This window comes from Thunnus thynnus, chromosome 17 (assembly GCF_963924715.1).
Source record: "Thunnus thynnus chromosome 17, fThuThy2.1, whole genome shotgun sequence".
NCBI lineage: Eukaryota > Metazoa > Chordata > Actinopteri > Scombriformes > Scombridae > Thunnus > Thunnus thynnus.
The window spans coordinates 27847811-27854126 of record NC_089533.1 but is presented as its reverse complement, the minus strand read 5'-3'; positions in this window follow the sequence as shown (position 1 = coordinate 27854126).

Below are 6316 nucleotides of genomic sequence, written 5' to 3'. Positions count from 1 at the left end.
ATGTTGCATGTTCATGGTAAAAGTGGTCAATATGTCAAATAATGAGGTAAACGTATGTAGAAGTAATCCCTGTGAGCAAAAAGCACCAGCTTCAGACTGCTCTGACCACTCAGTTTCCAACATTTTTTCTAATTTCAGCCTGAGCCGACGTCGTCTCATGACGGATTTCTTTATATGTCCATCTGCTCCACACACAGCGTCCAAGTTCACTGCTCTGCTTTGCTAACATTATGGCATTTTTCCATTGTTGCCGGGGGTAGTCATGCTGAGCCATGACTAGTAAAGTAAAATAAGTAGTTTACCTGTTGGAGGGGTGCTGGTCGTCTGCAGCTCTTCATCAAACATCATCATCACTGTTGCTGTTTCTGCTTGTACTATTCTTCCCTGCATTATTTCTAACTGATCTGCTGAACAAAGAGCTCCAAATATCTCCATATCTTGTTATTTCAACTGTTTTAGTGTAGCTAACAAAGCTCTGCTAATTCTATGAGGAACATATTTCACTCTCTCATTTAAAGTCATTTAATACATGCTGCCCCTTGGCAGGCTTACGGAAAGTTGGCCAATCAGAACAGAGTGGGCTCATCAGGAAGGGGGCCTTAAAGAGACAGAGGCTAAGACTGCCTGTTAGAGACAGAGGCTGAACTGAGGGGCTGCATAAAGGGCCAGTATAAGATAAATAAGGAGTTATGAACTGTGAATCATGCAAAGCTACTATAGTGGAGTCAGAAATGAAAATACAGAGCTGGAAATTAGTATAATAGGTCCCTTTTAAAGGTATACTCCAACAATTTATTATTACACTTCCATAAAGTTGGGTGACTTGAAAAAGAATGGTCAAAATCGACACAGCACAGGCCAAGATACCCTGAATTTTGGTCCCTGTGTCAAGCTCTAAAAAACAGTGGATCCTACACTTCCCACAAGGCAACACAGAAATATCTTTTCTTAGACCTTCCCTGCCTTGTAATTCCACCTCATTTTTATATATTCTGTATTATCCTTTATGTTACTTACTGTGTGAGAAAACAACAAAATTATTTTAGATCATTCCACACTGCAGACTGACCTGTTAATGTCTCCTCTAGCTGCTGTGCATCAGGATGTCGGCTATGCACTGGGAGGCCAGACGGCGTCAGAGTGTTCTGGACCGCCGGACGGCCAGAGACAAAGATCAGGTAGTCCTTTTCTGTACTGCTTTTATCTGAGAATTATAGTTACTCTGCACAGAAACATTTTACATACAAACATATAGTCCGTTAATAATATATGATGTTCTATCTTAGATAAAACTACCCAACAATTTACAAAGTAGCTAAAATTAGCTTCATCTTGACCAGTTACAACATTAAGATGCTGCTTACACGTTAATGTACCAGTTTTAGTAATCCAATATTATAATATATAATGATACGAGACTGGTTCAGTGTTTTTGTCATTGTCCAACATTGTCCTAACTGTCCAATGATGTCCACTGAATTCCTACAGATTTAGCTTCCATGTTTCCATGTCAAAGCTTTTACATGTTTTGTGTCACTGCTGATGACCTAAAGCCCTAATACCAGATGTGACCATTTTAAACTCTAAATCTAAAAAGAAATTAGCCTGCAAAACTTTCCAATAATACAATATCACCTCAGGCAAATATTTGTATCTATGACTTTTTTTTTTAACAACCAAAGTACAGTACAGTCAAAAGTTTGGACACACTTTCTCATTTGGGAAAGTGTGTCCAAACTTTTGACTGGTACTGTATTTACAGGGTTAATGTATGTAGTTACTGATGTAGAATAAACATTTAAGAAATGACAACAGAACTACGATGGCCAGTTTTTCATCCATATCGACTACACCATGTGTTATGAACTAGCTCTTTTCGAGCATACCCTAGCCCTTAAATAAATGGATAGGGTAGTTACTAGGTATTTATTGACAGCAACAACCTCCAGTCAGTTAAATCAGAATTACTTTGCAGTGCTGTTGCCCTGGTTAAGAGGAACTAACTGGTAAAATTTAGAAGCTGTTAACCTGCTTATGAGAGGCAGGGAGTATGTAATTGACTGAAATATGACCCGGTGGTGACCACTGTCATGAAATGTGACATTACAAAATAAAATGTGACATTATGAATTAAGAAATAGACTTTTGAAATCTAAATGCAATGAAATAAAAGTGATCTCCATTAAAACTCTAAAACTGTAATTTAAAAAAAATTACAATTTAATTATTTTACAAATAATTATTGCATTTATATACTTATATACTACCATGTATTAACTGTGTATGAAAAAATGACCATACTTCTCACTTGATTCATTACCTCAATAAACACTTTCCTAATGAGTTTATGGTCTCAACCGTTTGTTTCATGTCTTCTTCAAATACAGCATGATGTTCACTTTGTAAATTATGGTCCCATTTAAAGTAAAATACACGATAAAGCAGGGTATGCTTTAGGGCGTGGCTACCTTGTGATTGACAAGTCGCTACCACGACAACAATGTTGACTACGTAAGGTAACCATGGCATAACCCCAGATTCACAGAGTATAGGCATAGCTGCTGCTATTTGACAATGTGTTTTCAGTTCATAAAAGTTAATTGAAACATTTTGGTCATCTAAAAAAGTCTTGTTCAGCATTTGGTTGTGATAAAAGACCCTCTATGGAGTCGGCTGTTGAATTTTTCCTGTAAGTACAGTTTGTTTTAATGGTTTTAGGCTGTTTTTCACTAGCGATAATTAGCATTAGCATTAGCATTATCACAGTTAACCAGAGACTGTAAATGTACAGTGCTTACCAAGCTAGCAGCTAGTGCTAGGGTCAGCTCCATCCTTTTGTCCAAATACGGTCACATCTGGCTCCAAAAATCAAACATGGCAACCGTCAAATCCATGATGGCGATGGTCTAATCACTAAACTTGAGGCTTCAGAATGGCAGTCCACAAACCAATGGGTGACGTCACAGTGACTACGTCCATGTTTTTTTTTACTGTCTATAATTTTACACAATTTATTCATATGATTATTTTTTTCATAATTATAGTTAATAATTATTTAATATTGTAGGCTTTAGAGCTCCATATATAGCAACAGTGCAGTGAGGTTAATTTGGGAAAAAAAATGGAACATGCATAGTGGATATAAGTGAATCTTGACATTTTTTCAAAAACAAGATCCATATAGACTGTTTTCCTGATGGTGATCCAACAGTCTGCCTGGTCTACTTTATTATTGAACAACAGTAGGGCTGATTGGAAACTGAGCAGGGACATGCGACACCCCAGGATGGGGTCAAACCTATTTCCTGTGTGAATCTGACAGGTTGTATCCTGTTACATCCAGAGCCAGACATAAAACAAATGATTTTGTCTGTTTTTTGTTTGGATTTTTTCAGTTGGATTTAGTATTTTCCTTGATTTTAGTTAATTAAAAGTCTGTAATTATGTAGAATTGACTAGTTAGTAGAAACATATTCACCCACAGGCAAAATGTCCCATCATCTATAGTTGGGTTTTAAAGGACCAGTGTGTAAGATTTAGTGGCATCCAGTGGTGAGGTTGCAGACTGTAACCCTCTCCCCTCGACCCCCCATTCGTAGTGTGTAGGAGAACCTCAGGTGGCCAACTGGTGCCTTCGTGCCACCACATGCAAGCTGCCACATTAATGTAAAAACACGTTTGGTTTGTCCATTCTGGGCTACAGTAGAAACATGGCATTGCAACATGATGGGCTCCATGGAAGGGGATCTGCTCCCTATATAGATATAAAGGGCTCATTCTAAGCTAACAAAAACACAATGATTCTTATTTTCAGGTGATTATACACTAATGAAAACGTTATTACGAATATAATATTCCTTTTCTGCCAATAGATTCCCTTAAATCCTACACACTGGTCCTTTAAATACACAAATGTCTTGTGGCTATTGTCCTGTTAGCTTCTGAGGTGATGAGAACATAGCAAGGTTATCCAAAGATCATCTGCTCCAGAAGTCCTGCAATCTAAATCTTTACATTGTATTGTATAATACTGCATGTTACCTCAAAAATGACTAAATGAGCTTTTTAAATGAACAATTCAGTCTTTACTTACTGGGAAAGTGCGTACAAAGCCTGCTTAATTCAGATAAGCCCCCCGTTGGATGCTCCAACTTCCTCAAAGTGCTTGATGGATGGTCGACATGCATCGGGACGGTGATGATAGGGGTGAGAAAGTAAGCAGGGAACAGCAGGGAGCATTGAACTTATCTTTCAAGGTCTTTTTTCATTTTTTACACAATACTTATGTCACTTTTTGTGTGTACAAATGAATGCAACACCATTACTGTCTTCCTAAAAATACTCTAAATTTGTAATTTCTTATGTAATGATTCCCCTCCCAAAAACAAATTAGCTAACATGAACACAATGCAAAACTGAATAATCAAGTGAAAACAAAACGCCAATTCAGTCAGACAGTTTTGTTCTTACAAGAAGATCACCTTTCGGATCACCTTAAAATATTTCCAAAAAAACCCCCCAAAAACTGCTCACATCATTATGAAAAGAATTTTGGAATTTTGTTTGCTTTGGAAGTGGTCATGGTAGAGGTGTAATAATGCAATCCAAGGTAGAGATGATTTAGTCTCTATTATCTCATCAGAATGAGGACATTAACCAGTGGGCCTCCCAAAAAGGATGGCATATTCTTTTTACTGTGAGCTTTTCTATTGATTTTGCTGTGTTTGCAGTGTTTATTTCAGTTTACTCCTCTCTTTACAGCTGTTGCAAGGAGGTTCTGAGACCAGCTGCAATGCAACAGAATCTAACACAGCACAAGAGCAAACAGGTATCATTATTTTTAACATGGATACATTCAGAACAAGATTGGATGGTGTACCATCCACCACCATCCATTAAATAATACATTGTACATACTTTTTTTTAGAACAGCTACCTTTGTAAATGAGGCGAGAAGCTGGTTACATATACCCTTTTTCCACTGCAGCAGCTCAACAGAACATGACCTAACATGTATCCATTGTCATGGGTTCTGCTTTTGTGACCACTGTTCTCCACCTGCTTTGGGGACAAGTTCCTGGATCTAAATTTGGACACTGCTCAGGAGTTGATACTAAATGCAAGTTCCAGGTACTTGCAGGGCTTAGCGACAGTGCTGATGGTCACACAGATGTGTGATCACATCACAGCAAGAATGACTACAACACACAGGAACAGGAACTATGAGAGGTACATGAGAAGATTAATAGCTCTCTCATATCTGTACAATAAACATGTACCTGGAGCTAGCTGCCTTTTAGTTTAGCTAAGTGTTATATATTGTAAAACAGTGCATTGTAAAACTGCAAAATATTATTTTTACACTTTTACAATTTTTGTAAAGATTGACAAATGAGATATAACATGTCTAAAGTGAACTCTAGAGGTGTTGGTAGGTGTCTTCATGCTAAGTAAAGCTAAATGGCTGCTGGTGCAGTTACATATTAACTATACAGATGTGGGAGTGGTATCTCAACAATAGTGCTGGGAAAACATTATAAAGCAGAGGCAAGATTATAGAAAACTAAAGGCTAACAATGCACAGAGTGGAGCAAACCAAAAAATCACAGAGATGTCTGATGTGCCAGAAGCTGTTTGAGCCACCAACTAGCAGCGGCCTGGATTCAGTGTAAACGTAAAAGAAAATCATTGACAATAGCAATGCAGTGCTTATGTTACTGTACAGTACAGTAGTTGGTCCTGCGGTTGCCTTTTTAATGACGTATATCTGAAACGTCCCGGTTTGTAAAATACAGTGGAAACACAAGGAGGAATGTTGTATCAAACCTCAAATGGTTCCTTAAAGTCCAGGTTGTGAGAAATTATGCATTAAGCTCTTGCAGTGGAAAAAGGTTTATTGTGTGAGTGCTGTGATAAAGCAGAAGTATTTGTTTCCACAAGAGGTCTAGAGTTTGCTATGTGACAAACATACTGTAAGGAAAATGAATGGAAACCAATGGCTCACTGATAGGTGGAAAAATACATAATGTATTCATGATTTATAGTTAAATAAATCATGAATAAAACTTGCAGGAACACTGTAAACTCATCTGTTGCTATACCTAATTTAAATGATTTATACTTGTTAATTTTCCCACCTCACTTTCAGTTCCCAAACACTCCAACACACTCTCTTAACAAACTGAATCAGACCGGAGGGAGCCAATTTTCTGCCTGAGAAAACAGATGTTTACATTTAACTGCTCATTGAATCATGTACAAACATGACTACTGTACAGCTGTCCACACGCACATGTTTCCCAACCTCTAATCCTGC